General features: G+C 45.3%; 1 long non-coding RNA gene across 1 annotated transcript in view; it reads left to right on the top strand.

The window, feature by feature from the left end:
* LOC142765727 (uncharacterized) overlaps nucleotides 1–27,095 on the top strand; it is a 327,820-nt gene that overhangs the window by 299,988 nt on the left and 737 nt on the right. The window lies entirely within an intron of this gene.

Raw genomic sequence — 27,095 nt, forward strand, 5'->3', positions numbered from 1 at the left:
TGAGCCAGTTAGTGCATTGTCAAAATAGATGACAAACCGGTGAAAAAAAAAATCGCACGGTTTGTTGTGCATTGGGATAAGAGAACTCAAAGGTGAAAGTCATCTTTTGCTCTGTGGTCCATGTATTGATATTTCCCGCTCCCCTCCCGAAAGCTTTGTGCGCATAACAAAATCATTCGCGTGTCCTCAGAGTACAGATGCATTGCAAGCTTTCTGCACTTCACCTCGTTTTGCGCTCTCCCCTTGATCGACCTACTTTTGACCTAGCAATAATGGCATGTGATGACGTCGTTACGTGAGGTCCCTACGTGACGCCGTGATCATGGATGACATCCACACGAGCGTTGCAAGAGATCATCGTATGATGAGGTCGTAATGATGTCACAATGATTTTCGGATTTGTGACGTCATGATAACGTCATCACAACACTCGCATGGACACCGCGGACAGTTAATCTTTGCTGTTCATGAGGTATGTTAGTCCTTCACTGACTGAATTTCAGGAGAAGCCTAACGCGTGAGGGGGTGGCAGAAAATTAGGTGGACAGATGAGATTAAGACGTTTGTAGGTATAACAGGCCAGCAGAAGGCACAGGGCCTGGTTGTTTGGCGAAACATGGGAGAGCTGGGCCTTTGCTCTGCATTGCGCCTAGTCGAGCTGATGATGATGACGACGATGATGATACTAAATTTTCGCCTAACAAAACGCGGTTTTGATACTAGATTTTCGCCTAACAAAATGGCTGGACAAGCTGGCAGCTCCTCGGTAAGACGTGCAATCGTCGAAGAGCTTGCTCCTGCCTTAGCTCCACCGAAGGTGGCTTTCCGTCCTTTAGCATCCCCATCTTCGCAAGCTGCGCAGCCGTTAAGCGCAGAACTTTCTGCAACTTGCCACCAACGATAATTTTCCTTGACCAAGCATGTAGTAGTCGACATACGTACTACTCAACCTTCTTTGGTGTTGTTACTGACATGGTGCATACATACTAGCGTAGAAGGTTGGGCAAGTTATTAGGAGCTCATTGTGGTCCAACTGCCTTGTTTGTGTACCTTCTTTCTTCACGTCACGTCCCACCGCGCAGTTAGACCAAAATGTACATACACTGCCTGTGCGCCATCTCTACGCAACGCTGCATTCCTTTTGCATACACTCTGAAGTGCAGCTCCAAGCTTACGGCTGTTCTTTTCTACATTTTCTGAAGCCTGTTGTAAAACGCTTCAAATGTTCTCCACTGGAAGATATTAGAAATGGTTTGCTGTTGGTTGTGCGTTCACGGGCGAAACGAGATTGCAGGAAGCGACGAGTGTTCGCGAAACTGATTTACGGCAGTTATACAAAATACATTCGGCTATAAATTACGCCATTAGTGAGCGCACTGCAGTATAGTTATTTAGCAGGCTATGGCAATGATAAAGCGAGCGGCTTCCTTTGTGATGCGTGTGTTTGGCCTGACAGTTCTCCAGCGAGTGACGCACGCAGCTTCACTACTGCTGGTAAGTCTCTAAGACGGTGATTGCGAGCACTAAAGCATTCTGTTTACGACCGAGTTGGAAACGGCAGCTCGATATTATTTGAAATACTATATAATCCCAAATGCGGAGAGAGATCAATCGAGACATGCTTTGCGAGGTTCATTCTCTGAGACTCGTCAGCGTTCGGTCTTAGCTGAGCTTGATCAAAGACGATCTACGGCCAGTCAAAGTGCAAAGCACCCAGTTGTCGTGCGCGACTCAGTGACAGTCACTGAGTCGCGCACGACAACTTTAAAACGCCCCGTTTCAAGCGTAGCCGTGGGTTACAAAAAAAAAAAACAACCAGCGACATGAAACCAAAGGGCACCTTACAAAGCGGAGGAGGAGTTCTGGATCAGCGAACTGGCCGCCTGAGAAAGTTACAGCTCTCAACGTGACAGTCACGAAGACCTGTGTATCTTTCATGGTGGGTTTCACGACTGAAATTTAATGCAGAACAAGTGAAATATCGTGGTTGGACGTAAAAGGGGAACCTCAGTCTCTGTGGAGCATTTCCCAGAGGAATCTGTGCCGAAGTGCCAAGTTGGTGTCCCGCTTATTGCGGACCTTGTACGCTTGCGTCGAAATGTTGAATTGAGATTGACTGATTGACTGATATGTGGGATTTAGCCTCCCAAAACCACCATATGATTATGAGAGACGCCGCAGTGGAGGGCTCGGGAAATTTAGACCACCTGGTTTTTTTTTAACGTGCACCCAAATATGAGCACACGGGCCTACAGCATTTTCGCATCCATCGAAAATGCAGCCACTGCATTGGATTGAGACGCATGTCCTCTTCAACCCCTGTTGATTGTTTGCGGATTCTGTGTCATATCTCTCGAGCTGTTGTTATCAGTGTGCATAGTCTTTGGGCTCGTGGATGTTATGTACCGAATGAATATGCTTATTTCTCAAAAAGCCGAGCAAATCTGCGTGGGTGTGCATGCTTCACACTCGGATGACATGGCCAAATACATGCAGCCTGCTGAAAGAATGTTGCCTTTTTACGTCCTCCCTTCAACACTCTAAACTATTGACCAAAGTTAAAAGATTCTCTCAACGATACGCCTCTTCAAAAGAGATGTGACTCTGAGCTGCTGTTTTACAAGTTGAAAGCATCTGCCATGCCGGACTACGCTCATAATCCACAGCAAATTCACTAGGGAAATCTATGCTAGATTATGCCGGTAATTTAAGTGAATACAGATTTTATCTAACTACGTCGTAATACCTAAAATGTATAATAATGGCGTGAATGGGAGTGCACTACCGGCTTTGTAAATGTATTCATAGCTGAAAAAAATTCCTTCTATATGCATTTTTTTTTCTTCAAGGTATACTGCTGATTATTGTAAGCCTGTTGATGTTTCCACGCCAACTCGAGAAAGGTTCTATATAACGCGTGTTCGACATATATGAGTTGTGAAACGTGGTGACCACTACACCGGAAACCGCGCAGACACACGACTCGCACATGGCAGCCTCAAATTGTAGCTGCACACAGGCAATCTCTCGCGAAATTTCGTTGCGTCTTGAACAACATAGCGTGGGCCGTGCGCTGTTATTTCTCGGCGACCCACGTAGACCCGCTTCCAAGCAGTGGGCGACCATTCTGGCGATTGATGCTCGAGGCAAGCAAGGTCTTTTTGGCACGCTGGAAGAGGTTGTTACGACAAATGGGTGAAAATAAATGAGGACTACTGGACGCTTTAGATGTAGTGTGTGACTGAAGGTCACGAAAAAAAAAACTAGTGTACCATCCCTACTATGACGTGCCGATAGAAGAGAGAGAGAGAGAGAGAATTCACATAGTTTGCGGAAACAAAATTTCGCAATTGAGCACTCTATCAAGCCACTCGGGCTTGGTAGAGTGCTAGAATCAAGAATCAGTTTCCGTGGAAGGGATCTAGCTCGTAGAAGGACATGATGGCCAACGCCTCAGAAAAATGGCTGTGTAAGCACCTCAACTGACAGAGTGATAGAATCAAGAATCAGTTTCCGTAGAAGGGACATAGCTCGTAGAAGGGACATAGCTCGTAGAAGGACATGACGGCCAACGCCTCAGAAAATTGGCTGTGTAAGCACCTCGAACCGAAGTAACGTCACGATGCGAAGTAAAAGGAGAAAACGCAGTGGTTTTCGTGCAGCTTTCAGCTAGCTCGGAACATTATTGTCGGCTGCACAACGAAAGGTGCAGCGCGCTTGTCTCAGACCACAGCCACCGCCATGAATCTTAGCGCTTCGAAGCACGGAATCGCTCAAGACGTCAAGTCACAGTGGCGCCAGGAAGACGCACGGTGCTCTGAAGATAGTAGCGTGGTAAGTCCGCACTGAGTAGTTCCGCTACCGTTACTGCAACGCCATGCACCTTCCAACGCTTTGTTTCGTTTTGGTTTCTTACACAGAGCGTCACCTACAGCAGGCATTGCTATACCCGAGGCTTTGACGTAGGTTGCGCTGTAGACCCGGTCAGTAGAACACACTTCACGAGGACGCATACATAGGTCAAGCTTTCCTGTGCTTGTTCTTTGTGTGTAGCGTAATTCGCAAACGTTTTGCACCATTCACTTGGTGCTGAGTTTATGGCCAAGCGAAAGTGCGACATCACGGCCTTCGCCCATTCAGGGTGACGAATGGCCATTCGAAAACTACCTTTCGTATGGGTCACCTTGAAGTTGCAGTAAAAGATGCATTGATATCACCGAAAAAAGGTCTACAATATGTACGATCGCAACAAGAGCAAGTATTCCGTAGTGTAAGATGAACTCGCATTTCGAATGCATTGAAACGCTTGGAGGAAAGGGAGATCGCAGAGCTGTTTGTACTGTGGCAGTGCGCGCAGTGGTGAAGGGACCTTTAAAGAGACTTGAAAGAAGCTCTGGAAATACCGAGCGCATGACTCTGTCCTGTCATTTCCCTTTTTTTTTGCAAAATTAGCGGCGCGAGCGGCCTGTGCGTATGACGTCATAAGCAAATAATCTCCTGATTGGTTCACACACGAATAATATGAATTGTTAGTCATCTGCTACCCAGATTCCTCATGCAATCACACGCCCGATTTGGCTTGTCTCGCATTACTATTACTAATGGAAAGCAATGGAGTGGTTTTTTTTTTGTTTTGTGCGTTACGACTGTGAAAGCGGAGACATCAGCATGTAGACGAGAAGCGCGAAATTCTCATAGGCTCGGTATTTAGAGGGGCTGTTGTCCGCGGGCTTTTCAAATAACTAAGTGGCAAGAAAGAGATTGCGTTTGCGGAAGTGATAGTGAAGGCAAAAAAGAAACCTCCCTGAAGTGTTTTAGAGACTATTTAAGTGTTTTTTTAGATCTGCACTTTGATTATTCCAGGTACTTCACTGACCTTGACGCACCCTCAGCATTGGTCGAACTCTTAACGGTAGGCACTGCTAAGCTCATCCACGATTATGTTTTGAAGTAATCAGAGGCACATTTATAAAAGCTCTCAAGTTTAGACGACGAGGTAAGATAAAGACGCATAAGGTTGACGCTATGTGGACAACGTCTTAGAGGTACTACCACATGATCCCGTGACACTAACATAACTGCGTTTAAATAAACAGCACAAGATAATGTGCTTTCCATAAGCCACCGTGCATTTGATCGTCAGAATGCTCGTTGCGACAACAGGTGAAATTACGAGTCATGTAAAGAAGTTAAGTTTCTGAACGGAGCCTTGGTTTCCTGTCGACTATTATTTTGCAGTTTTGCACGTGGGAGCTCTATCGATCTTCGGAAGGTGCATTTGGCGCCATCACTCTCTACATATTCGTAGTGAATGGGGATTCCTCCTTTGCTCTTCGAGGTACGCCCATTGATTTCGCATGAAAAAAAATATAACATGCAGAGGCAGAGAGATTTGTACGTATAGGTACTGCAAAAAAAAGAAGGAAGGAAGGAAGGAAGGAAGGAAGAAAGAAAGGAAGGAAAGAAGGAGGGAAGGAAAGAAGGAGGGAAGGAAGGAAGGAAAGGAAGGAGGGAGGGAAGGAAGGAGGAAAGGAAGAAAGGAAGAAAGAAAGAAAGGAAGAGATAAAGGGAGGGAGGAATTAAGGAAGGAAGGAAGCTGCATGCGTATTTTCGGCGTCCATCCTTCCACCTTCTCGAGAGAGGAAGCCGTGACGGAGGTTTACGTCGTAGCAGCGTTGATTCTGCAGCGACCTTGACGAACTGTTTCGGAAGCCCTGCCTCGTGAGCCAGGCGTAGGTGTCTGGCACTTGTATACTGTTCTATGTACTTGCGAATTAGAGTAACTTTTTTTCTTTGCTCGCAACTGAAAAATTGATTTCACAAAGGACATCCAAAACAACAAAAACAACAAAAACAACAAAGGGAAACAAGAAAAACGTCCTCGTGAGCATATGGGTAATCTAGTCATTATTATTAGCGTTATTTCCAAGAACATGTGCTCACAAAAAGTAAGCTCTTTTTACGTCAACGACGATATCTTTGAAATTGTATCTTTGGAATAAACAAGACAAAAACATCGCAAACACTTATTTGCGATGTTTGCGAAAATCGTGGATCGTCGTATCTCCTCTTGTAGTTCTTAGCGTCGTTTTTATTGTAGTGTATGATGTCTGTCTCAACCAGTGCAGTGGACAACTCACGGCCGTCCTTTACAGATAGTGACAGTCTCCCTGCTTTCAAGAGTGTGACGACAGGCACGCTGCAGCACAATGATGTTTGGGGGCTACCATAGTTTTTGAATTCAACAATGATAAACACATATTTTTTCGGCAGGAGAAAGGGGCAACGCGTGATAGTTATGACAGAAATGCTCAATTTTGAAGGTAGGTTGATTTCATTGCGATGTTACGAAAATAAAGAGAATAAATTTTTGTTTTAATAAGCAGCAAAGCTTTCGCACAAAGCAATAATACATTGACTTGCCAGCCCGACTTGACGAAAATTTTCTTCCAGCGAAGAGTACAAGCAACATCATCTCCACTACAGTACTGAGGCTGGCAGGTGTGCAGTAGGCGAATGCATATCCATGCTTATTTATTATTCAACAAGACACATTGACCGCTGCATGACATGCGTGATCAAGGCGTATGTAAGCGGGGCTGGTGCATGTTGCGTTGGGACGTGGAGTGGCGCATGTGAGAATAAAAGCACGCTTTCAATATAGTTTATCGAACTACAGTGGGCGGGAAATTCATTCACTGACAGTTCTTCTCCTGCATCGGTATGTTCGAGCGATGATATCACATGAATCCTTGCCGTGACTTGCGTGCAGTTGACGCGCGCGTTAATAAAAGCAGCTCGATCCTTCATCGAATTCGCGCATAACTTTATGCAACAGCTGTCGATCAACCGTGAACCGGAGAGACAATTCGTCACGTGCACATCACGCGAACAGCGAGATCGTTTCGAAAGACTCCATCAAAACGGTGGCTGAGTGGTTACGATAATGCGGTTTCGATTGAGCCACCACACCGTGAAACCCGTGCCTCTGTGTTCTTTTTCAGATCCCGATTCGACGGGAACGTGAAACGTGAAAGTGCGAGAGTAGGCCCTCGTGTCTGCCAGGTGGGGGAGAGACACGACGTTCCCTGTATATCTATATACCATCCCTGACCGTGCGGAAGATGTCTAATGCGGTATAAAGGCTGCTGCGAAGACGTCAGATGGGCGGTCCTTCTGAGGCACGAGCGGATGCTTCGATACGATCACGCTCGAGTGAGCTGCGAGAGAGAGGTTGTGATTGACAGCAACCATGAAACCGGACACGAGCGGTGCGTCAGACACAGACTCGCTAAGGTCCCTAGATAAAACAAGTTTCACCTAGGGACCTTAAGACTCGCTCGATGAGCAAACGCTCTACATTTGTCCTCAATTATATAAAAGAATGACGAACAATACTGGGACGCAATCGCTCTTCGTTAAGACGTGTCGCTTGATTTGTTGACTTTGGCTCAGCCGTTGTTATGCAGGGCCAAACAGGATCGCTGCGACTGAGGTGGTTCGTGGGATAAAAGGCATTTGCTGATTGTCGCATGGCCTCACTACGATGCGGTAGTTGCTGAACTTGTAGAAGGGTGAAATGCACAAGATCTAGGTGAAAGCGGCATTGGTGTTTGCCCGTGTGTAGGACAGTGTGTAATAGGATTCGGACAGAACGACCAGAATGTGGTCAATGTGGCGTTGAGTTTCCGCTGGTGACAGTTTTTAGCTCTCCCCTAGTAGAGTAGCAAGACTCTGAGACAGTGAACACTCTTTCTAAGCACACAGATGGAGCTGGCACGGCTTTCTGCTCTCCCATAGTAGAGTATCATGTACTACAAATTGTTCAACAAACTTTCTAAACACATAAAGTGTATAGAGATGGCTTAATGATCTCTAATAGTTAAGTACGAGGTACTCAAAATTGTTTAATGCATTTTCTAACGACACAGGCCAAGTACTCTGAGTCATTAAGCTTTTTTTTTCCTGAACACAGTAGTAGCAGGCATTCGCCACGATATAGCAGGACAACGGTAGCCTATATTACCTATCACTAGCCTACTTCTTACCGAAACAGGCTGATCTAAGCTATCACTCAGCTTACAGTGCATAGTTACAGCTAGTTGCACGCAAGTAAACATGCCAGGACAGCGCAACCTACAATTCATTATTGAAAAATCGTGGTAGAGGGGGGACGGGACGCTGGAGCTACACACGGATGCTCGATATTGCAATTAGATAATGAAATAATGCCAGCTAAGAACGTATAGTTAGCATTTTCGTGTATATCTCACATCCCGTTCATTCTTCCTAGGTAAAGGATGTTTTTAATGTATTCGGTCTCCACCCATACAGGCGCCGTGTTCTTATAGGCGAAGTTGTAACAGAGCTGTTATCTGCAGATCGCTTTAGAATGTTGCCATTCAAGATTAGACTAAATACCTGCCGCTGGCATAGGGATTGGCAATATTCGGCAAAAAATATCGCTCCCCGGGGCTTTCTGTCCTGATACATATCAATCAAGGAACCAATCAACCAAGCAAGCAAGCAAGAAAGCAATTTTGTGTGTCATTTTTACAGCAAAATAACGAACATGAGGACGCTAACAAAAAGTTGCTACCAAGCAGCCTGACAAGGATCCATATCCCTACTCCTGACAGCCCAAAACAAAAAACAAAACAAAAAATAAACTATGCTCTGCGTGTAAATCTCTAGTTCTACATTTCTACTAAATATTTCTGGTTGTCATATGTAGCGGAGTAGTTGCCAAAAGTAAAGATATATATCGAAATCAATACATGATAGTTATAAAGTACACGGTTTATTTGAGCAAAGAAAAGATGTTAAAAATGTGAAACAATTATTGCACCACTGATGCAGAAATATTGTACACAATACAGAAATCGCACAGAATATTATACACAAATGAAACATACATTTGTACACGTTACAAAGCCTATTTCACATTCATATATAAACATCATAACTACGCTGATAGAAAAATGAAGCATTTGTACAATTCAAACTTGAAAAAAAAACTAAAAAGTTAAGAACTCAGTAAGTAACAGGAGTATTGTTTTATAGCCATAGCATAATATGCGCACAACCGCTTTGATGACAAGTGCTCTATCACAGTGGATTATTAGAGGATTATGAGAGGCGACGTATTGGAGGCCTCTGGAAATATTGACCTACTGGGGTTCTTCAACGTGCACCTAAATATAAGCTCGCTTGGCCTTCAGCATTTGGCTTCCCCCAAAATGCAGCCACCGCAGTCGTTTTTATCCCGCGACCTTCGGTTCAGCAATTAAGCCCCATAGCCACAAGATCACAGCAGCGGGTACTGCCGTGATACCGTACGGAACTTTCCCAATAAATCGGGTTCATCTGACCTTCTTGCGCGACATGTCTAACGGCTATCGAGCCACTATTCGAGAAATCTTTATCGCAAATGTTTCCCCGTTCGTAGGCGCGCTAGATCAATGGCAGGCAAGCGTGTCGCCTTACTCGAGGTGATCGCAAGGGTTTGTACAACGAATACCCCACGCTAAATGCGTACGCGCGTGTCTGAGATTGTGATCTACGCCAAGATTGACTTCGTTCATTCAAGCTTCTGCACATTTACGCGCCGCAGGTCAAGGCAGGAGCATGTACTAGAGTCAGCGCGAAAAGCCCCACCCATCGGTGCGCAGAGGCCCTTCGGCGATTCGATTGCATGCAAAACCGGTCACGTTTATCGGTGAAACGTGTGCTTATAAGTGGCGCGGTTGTTTTCGATGTATTTTCGCCCAATGCGCTCCCACTGGGAGGAGAGAGACTGGGATGTTATGCAATGTAGACAACTAGCTAGAGCACAAAGAGTTCCGAGTATCGTGTAATACTGCTATACAGGGCTGCGCCTCTTTCTATTGCAATACAGTACTCCGACTGAACTACAATAAAATGACACACGTCCTTTAATATGGTAACGGTATGCTCTGTGAATAAGAGCTAAACCTCTACATAGTGAAAGAAAAGCGAGAGAGACAGAGAGAAAGAGGGAGAGAAAAGGGAACGAAGTCTGTAAACATTCCAGTTAGCAAGGGCTGCAACTGGCCGTAGCTTCTGAAGAAGCTGTGTTTTCGCTTATGCGTTAGGCGCCTTCTGCATCCTATATATACATGTCTTGCTCGATTGCATCATAGCTGTTTAAACGCTACAAAAAGTGAAAGATAGAGAGAGAGGAAAAAAACGGCCAGGCATATTTCACCATACACTCGTTTGGTTCCTTGTCCTAGACAAGGGAAACGGATAGAGGGATTAAGCGAGATGTGGAACGCAATCGAGAGAGCATTTGTCGCGTGTGCAATTAAATGTGCACGTCATGCACACAAAATGCCGCGGAGACTGGTCGTGCTTCAAGTATGCTAATCAACATTTGGTGCTCTGTATTCAAAAACTACGATGTGGCTGCGAGTGACACTGTCGAGAGCACCGAAAATTGGAAAAAAAATCTTGTGTTTTTCACAAACCCCTAAATCAACAGGTATAAGGTTTTCTAACACATTGACGCCATCAAAATGCTGCTGCCACAGCTGGAATTCGATTCCGCGACCTTTGGGTGAACAGTCAAGGAGGATCATAACCACCAGGCCAACGTGTTGAGTTGAATTATATATAATTATGCAATAAGTAATACTTTATTAATTATTTATTTATTATTTATATTTATTATTATTAGGTATTATTATTTATTATTATTACTTATTATTATTATGTATTATTAGTTATTTATTATTTAGCATTGTTTATTTGAGCGAAGTGCAAGAAACCGGCTTCGAGCGAAAAGCTACAAGGGTAGCGTGAAAAGCGCACGAAGTCGAACAAGATATTGAATCACGCTTGTAACCCATTCGTTGCTTTCTACCGGTCCGTGGTCCAATTGAATACATGAAATCTGTGCGCTGTGATGTATACAGGAAGTTTAATGCTCTCCGTAGAGACGTTCTTCTGTTTCCAATGCATCACGCATATCGGTATCGGTGTTCTACTTCTAGCCCTCTTGAATCGCTGCACAGCCCTCTTCCACCGCGAGTGATTCGACGTCCATTGCGAAGCAACATCTGCGCAGACATCATGAGGGGGGGGGGGGGTGTTGAAAGAGCGCTGATTATGGGGTTCGTGCACACGTGAACAGTTTTAACGCCATATAGAGACGTCAGGCCCTTGTTGCTTCGTGCCCATTGGTGCGTGAATTTATTGGCGCCTCTTTTCCTTGGCAACTTGGTAAGCACGTAGCATTGATATCTGCCGGCCTGCACAGCATAACATCGACCCACAACTGTACGCTATTGCCGGCTATATAGTGGAGCTACATGAAATACAAATCGACCTATGCGGTAACTCTTCTTGCCGAGCAATGCCATGTACAGCAAAAGGTGAAAGGGTCAATGACTAGTTCTGTGAAGCAAGTGAAACTGCACCGCCCTGTTTGGGCCTCAACAGCATTGCAGTGATCTTATCTTCGGCTATATTGGTAGATGAGTGGGCATATAACTCAACCGATATTACCATATTAGCGGCACTTCATCGCAGCTAAAGGTGTGCTGGTATTCGCACTGGCCATAAGGAACCTTGTTAAGAGGATTTATGAGCTCTTCAGAAAGAAGGTGTAGTGTTGCCTCCTATTCATTTGTGATGCAAGCGCCGTCAGTCTAGTCGGCTGCAAAAATGTTAACATGGTATGATCAAGCCCATTGAAAAGGCTGGGTTTTTTTGTAAGTTATTTGTCTTTACCACTGAGGTAGGGGCAAGCGGGGGGCTAAAATGGTGTAAAAAAGAGGATGAAGAAAAACATAGTTCACCAGGTGGGCCTAGAAATCATAATCGTGTTCAAGCAGCGTTACATTCAAATCCGATGCTCGTAATAGACTGCCAGTGTGGCCAGACACCCACCAGCTATTCTGATGAAATGAAAAGAACCTCAACCGCACTTTCCCTATATATGGTTGTCACGGTGGCGTATCCTTTCGGATCTCTTTGTCCTCCTCGCCAGCCATTCTCCTGACATGATTCTGCATGCACTATGCTTTTCTGAGAGTTGAAGATATTTTTCGTAACATCTACCCACGGAAGGCTTGTCACTAACTCTCTGTGGAAATTCCCGCTTATAACCTGTTTGTATTACTCAGCCAAAACGATTTGTCATCCCTCAAATTGGCGCACACTGTTCCTGTCCCAAGCTACGACGGAGCGTCCCGAAATAGTTCGCGCATGTCAAGTGATAAAGGTATACTCCCGCACGCACGTCTGCGTGCTATCAATTGCAGATCGAATGCGTGTATTTATCACTCTTCGCTAACACCATGCCATCGTCTAATGACGCCTGCAATCATCACGGTAATTGGGAACACACAAGAAACTCTGCACCTCGGGGTGTCGACACGATGGCCTGCTCCGCGTTGGTGGTCACGCCAGGTCCACGTGTGGGGTCGGATTGTTTACACAGAGCAATGGTGTGATCAAGGGAGGTACTGAGGCAGAAGGTTATTTCTACACTCGTTTAACCCATTAGACCACATGTTCGTCTTCATGCTCACGGATGCGAAGCACCTTCTCATGCCACCTCTTGAGAAAGCATTTTGCTTTCGGCACTTCAGCTTCGCTTAGATGTCCCTCGTAAAAGCCATCCAACATACTCTATCTGCTAGGTACGATCGAAGAGATCGCATGGATCGATAACCCTTGTGCCAACGTTCGGCTCTTACAAATACAGTGCGGTTGCTCGCGTTTGTAATAAGACTTTGATTCTTATAGCTTCTTAACGACAAATCGCTTGGCCTTTCGTGACCTGGGAAGAGCTGTAACTCCAGAGATGGGTATTCATGTACTTACGCAGTAAACGTTGCACGTGCATTGGCAATAGCTCGTCCTGGGGGCTGATAATACGTATCAAGAATACAGCTGCCGGGGGGAGCAAAACGATGATAGCCGAAACGTGGCCTCTGCTCCAGTAGTTCTAGGCGGCGCGTGACTTCTGCCGCAGTTGGGAAGAGGTAAAGTAGCCTCCGGCACAGGCGTGTAGCCAGAAAATTTTTCCAGGTGGGAGGGGGGGGGGGCTCCACTTTGATTTCGGAAAATGGCCATTTTCGCTCTCTATGCTATGGCGAAAAAAATTTCGGGGGGGAGGGGGGGTACGTGCCCTGTGTGCCACCCTCTGGCTACGCCTCATTTCTAGCATATGGATCGTTTTGCAGCTGGGGCGATACATTTTGCTTGTCTGACAGCGTTTTACAGCGGCGATGCAGACAATGAGTGAAATTTCTTCAGGGTAGAATTCTGAGGAGCGGCTGATGGAGAAAGAAATACGTCGCAAACCAAACGTAGCTGAACCTTTTCTGCGTTTTGAATCAAAGCTGCTGGCACCCGACCTCGGGTATTAAATCCACGCCGATCCGGGGCAAACAAATACGAGAGAAGCTGACAGGCAAATCATTTTGGGAATTCAAGGAGGCAGTCTAAATTCCTGGAATATTTTGTCAGCAATACTTTTCGCTCGAATAAAGGTTGCTACACTCAAGCCACAAATTTATTTTGCGATTTGTTTCTTCGAATGAATAAAAATAAGGGCACTGTGCGGTTATTCGCGCTTCTGAATAATCATTGGCTCCAAAGAGTGAGCGAAATGTAGTCGAACTTGAATTATTCACGTCTATAGAGCAGCTAGCGGCTGCTTGAACCACCGATGCTTGCAAAAAATGTGCAGAGACCAAAGCCGTAACGATAACAGGCGTGTACTGAAGCCGCGTGCTCATTACGTGTGTCATTATTCAAAGATAAACTAAGGCTTCAAGCTAATGCAAGTTATAGCAGATACGGATGGTGACATCATCCATAGACACAGACACGAGACAATTTTGCCCCTCTAAAGGTTATGAAGGGAGAAGTTACCACACTAAACAAGCTTGGTTCTGTCTGTGCCCATCAGTCTTCCTGTGACTCTGCTACGAGCAATCACATTGAGCCGGAGGCGGTAAAGTCTCGCGACCGTCTTTCTGACAGCTCCGGGCCTTTCGTTCCGCCACCGGCGCCGCTCCCCATTACCTGTCTGTCATGCGGCTGTCCTTCGTGACGTCTAACCTTTTTCTTCGTGCCGGAGCTTTGCCTCGAGACAAGCGACACCTCTCGAGTGCTTCACAAGCCGTCGCAATTCTTGTCAACCGCGATCCAAAAAAAAAAAACCAGCACGGTAAGGAAGGGCGTTCTGTTGCTGTAGCTTCGCGTAGTATGCAAGAAGTGTGAAACTGTCATCCTGAAATTATGTAAAAAGGGTAATTAACACAATTTTTTAGCATTTTTCGAAGCTAAACTTAGCTCAAACAGGCTCAGGCAGATCGAATGGCACTCCACGAATTCTAGTATTATTTTACTGCCGATGCTGCATTATTAGAGCAAACAAATATCATGACGAATGTTTATTTCATCACCAGTAATTGATTTTGCACGCATTGTTTACATTATTCTAACACAATTCAAAACAAATATTTGTCCGCTATTCTGTCGTTGTCTTTGGCGTATGGGGGGGGGGGGATCAAAGGGCTAAACTAAATTTTTTTCCACCAGAACTGGAGCTGCAAAACTGGAAGACTTTCGGCACGCCAATCGACAGAATACGACAAGTAATCAGCTTATTTCTGTTGTAGGCCCGTATGCTCCGATTTGGGAGCACGTTAAAAAACCCCAGGAGATCGAAATTTTCGGAACCCTCCACTACGGCGTCTCTCATAATCATATGGTGGTTTCGGGATGTTAAACCCCACATATCAATCAATCAGCTTATTTCGCTCATTTGTAAGCGTAGAAGCCAATGAAGTGTATTGCGACGTATGATTCACTGAGATGATGTCTAAACCAAAGAAAACCGAAGTTTTCTCGCTCGCATGTAACCACGCCTCCACTTGTGAGGTCCATTACTTTACTCGAGGTGTGTTTGACAGCGCGTCAACGATCACATTAGCGTATATTTCTTAACAGGACAGGCTCCCAGGTTGATACTTCATTCGACTGCGTGAATGTCGCAACAGATGAACCGTTGCGAGAAAATAGCCAGCCATCTTTCTCTGTTCTCCAACCACAGCCACATATTTCCGTTTAGCAAAGCTTCTAGTTGCCAGTTCCCTGAATCTTAAGTGCTTTTCGTTTGCCCCGATGATGTGAAGCCCGTCTTTGACGTTTGTAATTACCTGACAAGCTGGCTCCTTCCTGATGGAGGCTGTCAGTGCACGTGTGCCTCGCTAACAGTGTAACGAAGTCGATGGCTACCTCTCTGGACGGTGCCACTCAATGGTATTGCGACGCATTTTAATAACAGTTATGATTTACAGATGACTTCTTAGCATTTATACATGCTTTAAGGCTACAGAGCGAAAAAGCTAGTTTCGCAGAAATTCTGGCATCAACGTCGATTTCGACGTTGTTTGTTGTGAGTGATAGAACAGCGTTCTTCGTTACCAAAAGTTCGAGAAAGATGCATATAAAATAAATTTTGAAAATTTTCGACCCGAGTGAGAACCAGATCAGTGAATTTTGCAAGCAAGAAGGTGTTCTATAATAGTATTGCTTCATTGCTTGAAACTACTTCGAACGAGAAAAATAAACTATATGAATATCATGTAGTGGGAGGGGCATCCTAAATACACGTCCGATTGCGTGGCACAAGCGTAGAATATCGCCAGGCGTCAAAATCTGTGAATTGCGCAACAAGTGCCCACCCATTACAAAGCGCTCTAACTTGTTTAAACTTCACCAGCAGCGAAATCATCAACGAAGTTAGCAGCTGCGTAATTTCGCGTGTGGCCTTCAAGTTCAAAGTTTACCCTAAACGGCGGCTAAGGGTAGTGTAAGGGAGCCTCGCTATAAAAGGACAGTCTTAGCGTTAAAAAAGATTCTCACAGCAGTTATGTCTCATTGTAAGAAGCCAAGTTGGTACACATGCTGACCCCGGAAGGATGCGATGTACCAGGGCGTTTTGTGAGGCATTGCATATGTCTGCTTTCAATGACACATCGGCTGTTCGGGGCACAAACTAAACCTTGAATAGGATGGTGACGTAGTCGGAGGTTGCTAAAAATAGCTCCCGGGGTGAGGAGGTGCAACGCGAAAAACAGTCGGAACGTTTTCATAGGGTGTAGCCTGCACATTATGGTAATGAAAGAACCGACGGAGAAAGAATGATGGAAACGGAACGCGGGTGGCAAAGACAAAGGATCTCAATGGCCGTACTGTACACTCGCAATGTGCACGTAGTCATTACACGATGCCGCGCTCGCCAACCAATTCCGTAGAGTCCAGCTACAGAATCACAATGGAGGCTGCACTGTTCGCTGCGGTCTCTTTGAACTTCCGCGCGTTCGTTCAGGGCAGAGCGTCCCCACCCTCTTGTACGGTGCCTACGCTACTAAGCCTAAGTGGACCAGCTAAATATCATCGCTAAAAAGAAACCTAGGCACTTGCTTTATGAAATAAAGGGGTATTGACACGAACAAATCGAGTTTAATATGTTGCGTCAAATAAAATACAAGTGCCTTAAGAGCCTTTGAAAATGGACCGTAAAACGTGAGGAAACCCTCAAAAACTAGTATGTTTTGAAGCAACCTTTCAGTGCCTCCACTATTCTGACGTCACAACATGGCGCGAGCTTCACGTCACAGTCACGCACGTGACGTCGCGTGACGCTTCTACGGCCGCTCCTCTCCGTGACCCTGCTGGTGACGCGCGTGAGGTCATTTTGATCCAATTGGCACCTAAGGTCATCACAACTAGCCCTACGCGTGTGTGAAGTCAGCAGAATCGACCTTGTAGCTTCACGTAGCGATAGTCTCGATATCACATGGTGCGCCACACGAAAATCAACTTTAATGACGAAACAAAAAATCAGCGTCATCAATTTTACAGTTGTTCGCGACCATATCTTCAATAAACTCCGCTCCGAAAATTGGTATCGACATCATTTTTTGGTTCTGCTCAGACGTAATACTGACTTGTTTTCCGTAAAGCGAATCACGTTTACATGCGCTGGCATATCCTTGTGTAAAATTTCTTTTACCATGATTTTTTGCTCGACCCTACTAAGATATTCCGACATGCACCAACAGACCCAATCCAAAGTGGTCCTGATTCCGTCCTTTGCCCTTCCAGAAATGTTCTTGCACCATTCGCTTGTTTAGCATGACGCACCCACAAGCAGAACGCGCCACATTAGTCAACTTCCTGCACCATCCGCACTCGCGTTCCCACCGTTCTTCTCCGTATGTAGCAAGTATTCAAAACTGGTTGACTAAAATTTGTAGCGATTTGAAAAGGGCACTCGTTTAGCAGCGCCTCAGGAGGTCTGCGCCGCTGTACGCTGTCATCGTTGCCGTGCATGCGCACTCAATCGGGCCTCAGTAAAACGGAACCGACTATATTAGCGAGAGGTACTCCGCGTCTTGGCGCACTATAGTTTTGAGAAATTCACTGGCCGTCTGGTCACTCGGTGGTTGGCCCGATAATAAATGGTCTCGCTATTCTCACAGCTCAACATCTTTGCCGGGCCCATTCACTCACCCTGGAGGTTAATCATTCCTCGAGTACAAAGGTCAGGTAGACCTGAGCTTTCATCTTTCCTTCTCGCTATGTCGTTTTGCCGCCCTTTGTTTCTTTGTTTAGCATTTAAAACATGTGTGCGCGCGCTAAAATTACGTTCTGCTGACAGATGTCAGAGACCTGAGGAATGTTAGCACTCAGTAAAGGCTATCCTATAGTGGCAGTGAGTACAGAAATAAGATAGAACGAGATTGAGGAGTAGACGGTAATTGAAGCATGCACGATCATATTAAAAAAATACCGTAGCCAAAGGTCACAGTGTAGCCTTGTCGTACTATATAGATATGTAAAGAGATTGCATAGCTTTATTGTTTAACCCGCACTCACGTCTGTGTCCAAATATGAGGCCTGAACAGAGAGCGACTTGTCACCGACTCGTCGAAATGTACTGTATAGCCCTAGCGACAGAGCTTCACAAGACCCGGTGGCTAATTCTTCGCTGCCAATCGCTGCCATTACTAGCAGTTCATTGCCATTGTTTTCCCGGTGTTCATTGAAATACTTTCGCTTAAGAAACATCCACTACTAGCCGACAGAGAACACATGATTCGCTCATTACGTAAGCACGGCAGCTAATGGATTTTTCTAGCGACAGTGTATACCGCGGCGTGCTGGAGGACACTACACTCTAAGCCGAAAAAGACTAAAGTGGGGTATGCCATTGGTCCTTTAGGGGTCTAAATGCGCTGCCACAGATTTTGAACCAATTTTGGACTAACTGCGGGAGTAACTGCAAGGGCTCAACTGTTACCCCAAGCACTTAATCCACTTGGTTTAAATGTTGGCCCCAGTAGAATGCTCCAGCGGGACTAACAGTTGAACCGTCTGAACCAATGGCAAAAAAAAATTGCGACACTGCGTTTGTGCAGTATATTTTATGTTTATTCCAATTTAATCAGCACTGAAGATCATAGTATGTTATTCATGCAACACACACACACATACATACGCACTATTATTTCAAAGTAAAACACCGCAAACACTGACTGCCCGCGCTGTACTACACAGAACAGACTCTCGGGTATATATAGCACAGTATTTTGACCTCCTATCTAGTGCCAGTGGGCGACTTTTACTCGGCTGAAGAAAACAATAAATATTGACACCGTAACGCGAAAATTTACATGGGCTTATTCGTAGCACCGATGCGCATCGATCTTTTAATATGGATCCATCTAATCTTCAACATGACTCCAGCCCGAGAATACGAATTATCAGCTGGTATTCGATCATGTCGGCCGAACCAGCGTTCGCAGTGCTGGCGCACGAGTCGGCAAACACAAACATAGCAGTGGCGCTTGTGCGGGAAAGCCGGCGAAGCAGCCGCAGGCGCCCCGCCGATGCCATACCGTGTCGGCTTGCCGACGGCGTCGCTAGGCTTACGACGAGTACGGCTAAACGACCGCCGGCGATCGCAACATGCGGCTCGCGTGAAATTTTCGTCGTCGTTATTTTATAGTCCCAAATGAACAATAGGTAAGTGCCCCATGTTCGCTGAGTCGTATCCGCGATCGCCTACACGTTGGATTTTTGATAACGATTGTCGCATGGATAAAAAGACATAAGTTTGCCTGAGCTACTATTTTTGAGAACTTGTACGCGACGCTTCCTTCGCTTGTGCCGGCAATGCACTCACACCGGCCACCCGCTTGATACCGATGACGTACGAAGCCTACTTTTCCTATATATCGCTTTGAACTTGTGATCACTGTGTGGGTACACGACCGCTGATGAACAGCTTACCTTTATTAACATTGTTAGTTTTCACCGTAGTTATAACTTATTCAGCACATTAAAGCGAGTTCTCGGCATTGCCCGTGTTTGCGGAGACTTTCACTTGGCTTCGGCTCGCCCGTGCCGGCATGGTGGAAACGCGAGGGCACTTGCTGTGTGCACTTTCACTTTCACAGTGGCGTATAGCCTATTTAACTTGTTTTCATGATCGCCGACCACGCCGAGCATTGCAGTGCAGCATCGACAGGAGGTGATCGCGGCGCAGTTGCCTTCCCCGTTGGTCCCTTCATTGCCGGGTGTTTGCGCAAGACACGCATTGTCACACATTTAGTCCCTGTTGGACGAACCGTTCGTCCATTGGTTTAACGACTGCAGTTAGTCCAACTTTGCCGAATTTCGGCTTAGAGTGTAGGTACTACGTGCACCACGTAGGCTACAGGTCCAAATATTTTCTACACGTGATCTGTAATTATGTCTAATAAAACCCATTTTTCATTCAGTTGACTCACTCTACCGTGTTTGTGACTGTTAATTCCACGTTTCTTTCGTGTCCTCACTGTCTTCTTTTGCGTTTCCCTGTTCTTCGATACAGCTGCCAAGCGCGGCTTCGCCTCTATTTGAATAGCCCGCCTGTTTTGGGTGGCTCACCGACCGGTGGACTTTCTCGTCGCTAAACGGCTCTGATTCAATTACAAGGGTGAACACCGTCGTCGTATTTTGCCCCTCTTCTCGTTGAGTTGGATCTCGAGTGCGTGTACCACCGTCATCAACCAAGTAAGCCTAGTTATCGACAAAAAACATAAAAGACAAAACTGAGTCCCACACTGCCTTTATTCAAACATTGTCGGCAAGGTAAGTGAGGAGCCCGCAGCCGTCTTTAGGCGATCAACATCCGGTACAAACAGAGGATGCCTGGTCAACCGCACTGAATGCCTAATCGCGCTCCCGGGGCGCTAAGACACGTCTCTGCAGTGCCGCGTTCCCCGGAATGAAGTTACGTGAAGATCGAGAGGGCGCCCTCTACTTGCAGGTAGAAAAATTATGATTACGAACGTTTCGCTGCGTTTTCCACTTCATCATTCCGTAATTAGACTCGCCGACCGGTAAGCTTTTCGTTGTAATGAAAAAATATGCGAAATGAATATTGGTAACAACGACGCAGAAACAAGCATAGGCTCGTGAACAAACCCGAACACTGACGCTCTGTATGGCGAAAGATTTTCACTCTCTTGAAGTAAAAAAACCAGTGGGTAACTGCAAAACCGGTACTAACGGCAATAACACCATAGTTGTTACTGCGTAACCCGTTTTTAACAACCAAATTTGTAAGAAAGATTGATGACGAGGGAACGAAGAAGCTTTTTTTTGCTATTTTAAAGTGCAAATTTGCTGTTGAGTAGGTGCTGCACTACCGACTTCTAAGAGATCCATTTAGATTTTTTTAATTCTTTGTGTTTAGCAGCGCGCACTTAATCAGTGTGCGAGCTGTGATCGGGGCCGGAAGCCAGGAATAGTATCTCTAAGTTTATTAATAATAACTTTAAGCCAGGAATAATAATCTGCCAAAGCACATGGCTAAAAAAATTGCCCGCAGCTTCCCTCGGGGGAACACTGAGGAGGATGCGGAGCATATAATTGGTTAACGCGGTGTTAAAGTGCGACTTACTTGGGTCGATGGCTAAATTGGTTAACGTGGTTGTGAAATGGGGTGGTAAATTGCGACTTACTTGGGTCGATGGCTAAATTGGTTAACGTGGTTGTAGGAGGGGGTGTTAAATGAGTGAACACGTACACACGTATGCGAAAGGGCGGCGCTGGTCGAAGGGACGTCGATCATTGTGTTTGTGGATTCGTTGGAATTCATTTCACCGCGACCTTGGACGTCGACGCGCCGTACAAACCAACCGACGAGCGGCAACTGAGCGAGCGAGCGCCGACCTTGAGTATATATACAGCGTGACGGCACATGCACTGTCAGCTGTCGAATGTTCGAGAAGGGGGAGAAGCGCAACGGTGCATGCGCGCGCGTCAGCTGCCGATGTTCTCGAAGCGCGACGGCGCATGCGCGCGCGTCAGCTGCCGATGTTCTCGAAGCGTGACGGCGCATGCGCGCTACATTATACAGCTAGCGAATGTTCGTGAAGAGGAGAAGCGCACGCGGTGTGTAGAGGAGGAAGGGTGCACAGATGGTGGAGGGGTGAAGCGCGCGCGGTGTGTAGAGGAGGAAGGGATGCACAGATGGTGGAAGAAGGAGGAGGAAGCTTGCGGACGGCGCCGCACTACAAGCCTCGAGTATTAGATGCTCCGCATCTAAAAAAGACAAGAGAATCGGATTGCGAGACAATAACACGTAGCTTAGTGATGGTGGCATATAGATAAACATAGATTGGGCTTACCCAAATAATATTCTGCTCACGTATGAGGTATATTGTGCCCGGGGTTTCTACACCTTTTTGATTGCACCCACAGATGCAAGGGTGTGACAAACAGCACACATAATTTGAAACATGGAAAATATTTATACTTTTCTGAGTGGCTTTTGACTGAAGTTTTCTGAACTCTTGAATAAAATTATTAATGTTGACTGCATTTTTGAAGTTTGATTATTCAGAACATATGATTGCAAGTTTTAAAAACTTTCTTGAGTCACTTGATTCAGCTAAGTTTGTCTGTGCTCTATCAGCGTCCTTAATTTTATGTCCCCGTTTGTAATTACAGCTGCTGGCTGCTGCGGCTGCATTTCCGATGGAGGCGGAAATGTTGTAGGCCCGTATGCTAAGATTTTGGTGCACGTCAAAGAACCCCAGGTGGTCGAAATTTCCGGAGCCCTCCACTACGGCGCCTCTCATAATCATATGGTGGTTTTGGGACGTTAAACCCCACAAATCAATAATTACAGCTGCTGGAATAATAGGAACTGTAACTTTGATTACACCAGTAATGTCATCACAATATTCATCACTTTGTGTGAATAGGTTAAATAGGAAAGACCGCGTGTATTATCATCATTCAGATTCCTTTTTCTGCTTGCTTTCTATTTTATTTGAGTGAAGTAAATCTATCTAATAAAGGTGGAATAAAGGGTAATTTCCAAATAGCGATCTATGCCCAGCAATAACCGACGCATTCACAACTGTGCACAAAAGGTATGGATACCACCCGTAGGAAAACTCGTCACTTATCACCGTCATGTGGAGAGTCTTGTGCCGTTTTCTACCTCCCAGACTGGAACGGGTACTTTGACAGGCGCGATGGTAAACTGGCAAAGCCTCAAGTAATTAAGGACGCTAAAACAAGACGACTGGTCAGCGAGGGAAAGTCGCATGATACGGATGGTAGTGAGGCTCGGAAAGTCTGTGCCTTGACAGACTCGCATTACACGAGCTTACACGACTCGCATAACATGACAGACTCGCCCATCCTTATAGTGCGAATATACGCTGCCATTTTCTCTACCCGGAGCGGCTTGCTTGAAATGCGCAAACTTCCTATCGGACTGGAATCTCGTTCGGCATCATGCCTGTGCGTTGACAGTTACGTTAAAAAAATTACCACCACGACTATCAAACGTGGCTCGCTTCACGATAGGTATAAAAACCTCAGAAGGCGTAGCTCTGAAAGCAGCGTATATATTTTTTTCTTTACCTATTCATAATGAGCAACACAGCTGCCGCATGAGGGTGGCATCACAAGGGTTTTCCCGCTGTTAATGTAAGTACACCTGTGAAAGGCTGTTCCGAGGCTCACTCAAGACAGACCGGCAAGGCAGATATATGTAAGACCATGCTTACATATATCTGCCTTGAAAAGAGGCGCATAGCAACGTTTTTCGACAATAACAGTATATGATCGGACTGGCTACACAATCTTTAGTGGGTGGATCAGTATTATAGGGGGCACTGAATTTTCTATACGGGACAAGTGTTCCTCGCTATATATGGCATCGAAACTGAAATGTTGCTGTATATAAAAAAAACTGGCAGCTTTTGCGTCGAAGACGTGAGAATTAGCTTTCATCCAGCAGTGTACGTAGAGGATATAGCATTCTTTCAATAGGAAGTCTTCAAAGTTCATTTTACTGTTTCGTCAATTATGGCACGATAGAATATGTGGAGCCTCCCCGCTCATGCCGCTCACGTGACCATTGTTACCAAATGCTTCTGCACTCGTCCTAATACAGCAGTAGCTAATCTCGCGGTCCACGAAACAACTGACAATTTTTACTTGCTTTTAACGAGGACATAAAAAAAAAACAGTGGGGTTGTTTTTACCTGAAATGAGCGCACGCTTCATATATTTTTTTTTCCACTGATGGAAGGACGAGTCTTAATATGAGTGCCAGACGCAATGTAACCGGACAAAAAGGCAAGCTTAGCTACCTCGAACATCACTGCACGTCGACAGGTCTTATAGGGCACGCTTCGCAACTACCTCCCAATTATATCCACAAACATTTGGCTAACACATCCACGGAAACAGGCAGTTGCACACTTGGTGTCCACAAATTACTCTAGCGTGGTCCCGGCAAAGCTCATCCTCATTCCGACGATACACATCGGTGTCGTGAGTGGGGAATGTTTTGATGTCTTCTAGTATTTTCTTCTCTGCCGGTCGCCGGCATACTCTCGTGTTCTAGTTTTGTTTGTAGGTACTCATAGCAAGAGGCCCAAGGTGGTTTCGCAAACATCTTCCGATTGATCCTAAAGTGAAGGACCCGTCATTAGGAACACGAGGGTGGTTGTACTTAATGGCTAGTGAATAAGTGCTCTTGCAGGGTCATTACTTGCAGAGAGCGTTTGAACGATCCGTGTCGTGAGAGGCGTGATGCACCTCGGGCCAATGATGCCCCTTAGCCGATCTCCGCTCATGATCGAAGTACACGGATGAGAAGAGGGGCGGGGTTTGCAGTAAAACGCGCCGATTGTAGTGAAAGATGTGGCTTATACGAACGGTTATCACCTTCGCATAGAATGACCATCAATGCCCAAGTTACGACCATTATATATATATATATATATATATATATACATATATATATATATATATATATATATATATATATATATATATATATATATATATATATATATATATACGTTCAGGAACGAAGGACGAACGCACGAAAATGTTCAGGAGGACCTGCTTTCGTCAGGGTATGCCCTGACGAAGGCAGACTTTCCTGCCAAAATGATGGAAGTAATAGTCCTTTTCACACGTTCATATATATATATATATATATATATATGAAATCTAACAGACAGTAATGCCAAGGAATGTACAGGGGAGGTTGTTAGAACCAATTGAATGTAAATAAGAAGAAAGAAAAGTGCTCACGGCTGGTTATTTTTTCATCCACTTCTCTTTCTTCTTATTTACATTCCATTGGTTCTAATAACTTCCCCTGTACATTCCTTGGCATTACTGTCTGTTAGACCTCATTAATATTGTGTTAAAACACGGAAAAATGAGCTCTTAGGTATACACTTCTTTCCCATATATATATATATATATATATATATATATATATATATATATATATATATCGAGCGAGAGTCAGGGAAGGTCAAGCAGAATTGTGGCATGCGGTTTCCTACCCTGCACTAAGGGGAGGAGCAAGCAAGATGAGAAGGAAAACATGACCATACTGTAAATTCTCGGTGTACTTCACGATAAGGTGCCGACTAGCAAGATGATTCTGTATCGGACTATTCTCTGAGAAGTAAGGGTAAACCAAACAGTGAACTCGTAGTTCAGCTGTCATTTCAGGTGTGAACTGCCATGTGCAAGACTGCATGAGATAAAATATGCGACCACATTGTAACTACGTGCGTATATCATACATAACCAAGCCGGAACCAGCTTACAGTGAACATCGTAATGCGCCAAGCCGTAACGTCACTTAGCAGCAATCGATGCATTGTGGCCTTCGGCCTAAACGCTTATTCCTCCTCCTTAGTGTGGTCTTTTTGACTGCTCCCCTGCCGATAGATATCCGTGCGGTTAGGCTATTACAGGTTGCCACGTGCAGTGGGGAGGGTGGGCAATAAATTAGCACCAATACACATGCGCCGCACAGATCGTTTTACATCTTAATGTTAAGCGCACTGGCCGTTTAAAATAAGGTGATAATAAGGGTGGCTGAAAGCGCCCTCTGCTTCATGATCAGTAATGTACACGGTACGAGATGAGCTACGTTAACGTAGGCAATAACACAAGCCATAACATAACTAAACCCAAAATATCCAGGCGGCACACAATGGTGATGAAGTGTTTTTATTAGAGAGCCATGATTATAAATACTAAAGAAAACAATGAAAAATGAAACTCATTGCACGCGATTCTCCTACTTGTGAATTCACGCCACGGTGTCTGATAGCACCATGTTCTGCAGTCAAAAGGCTCATCACCCTGACAGTCTCGTACTTTGGGACCTCCTGACTCTGTATGTATTACGTAACGCGTTTTTTTGTACATGAAAAAATAATGAATAAGCTTGAACCAAAGAGACTGTCATGGTAATAATGGCGGCAGCGCGAGCACGAATGTGCTGGAAGAAACAGACGAAAGTCGAGGCACGGAAAGCAAAGAGGACAACACGAGCGCTGTGTTGTCCTCTTTGCTTTCTGTGCCTTGACTTTCGTCTGTTTCTTCTAGCACATTCGTGCTCGCGCTGCATCCTTATTACCATGAATTCAAACCAAGTAGCCCAAATTGCCATTCTTCTTCAAAGAGAATGTCGTATATGCAAAGCTGCCTTCCAAAGTGAACATTTGTTAAGGTCGCTCTCTCTGCGAGAAGCTTTGACATTTGTCATCGCTGTTGGCTGTTGTATCGGTCAGGAAACACCTACAGCCTCTCCACGACCGTCAACGGAAGTTGCCCACCCTTTATAACCTATATTTCGGCGGAGGTAACGTGTTAGACCATCTATCAAAACGGTGAGTGAATGCGTAGAAGGCTGCGTACTTGCAGCATTAAACACTTTATATGTAAACAATAAAGAGTTCCAGTTTACCTGTAAGGCTTTCACCGTTTTCTTCTACAGGGTTACCAGAGCCGTTGGCTGGGGTTACACAGATTATGGCAGCCCAGCCCTGTGCGATGGTAACGTGTACACAATGAACTTAGCAATAAAAGTAGTGGTCCTTGGCTTGTATAGGTGTTGTAAAGGACAACCTCACAACGTTTTATTTTATTTTATTTTTTATTTATTTGTACCCTCAAGGCCTACAGGCATTTCAGAGGGGAGTGGGTTACAAGGTTATACAAAAAACTAAAAAGCAGCAACAAAAGTAGTAAGCAGATAAGTACAAACATACATGGGCCCTAATCATACAATGTTAGCTAGTGCTGCACGAAACTGATGGTTGTCTTCGATTGCGGCGGTCAGTCCGAGAAGGCGGTTCCAATCTTGTGACGTCCGAGGAATAAATGACTGAAAGAAGGCATTGGTGTTGCATGATATTGTTCCTACTTTGTGTCGGTGATCCATACCGAAATGTTGTGCCGAAATGTTGCGACGAGCTGCAACGTGTTAAAAAAATGCGGCAGTACCTGTAAAGTGGATTTGGTTATCGTATAACAACGCATAAACCGTATAAATCGGCTAGTCCTTGTGAGTAGACGGTGATATTGTGTATCCACTCTCGTGCATGGAATTGACTCCAGCTGTTTCAGGGACCACGCTATAGAAGCCTCTCACCCGAACCGACGTGAATGCGTACAGTGTTGTTGTTTACGGATGAGACCGCAAGATAAGG

Source organism: Rhipicephalus microplus, chromosome 6 (genome assembly GCF_043290135.1).
Source record: "Rhipicephalus microplus isolate Deutch F79 chromosome 6, USDA_Rmic, whole genome shotgun sequence".
Lineage (NCBI taxonomy): Eukaryota > Metazoa > Arthropoda > Arachnida > Ixodida > Ixodidae > Rhipicephalus > Rhipicephalus microplus.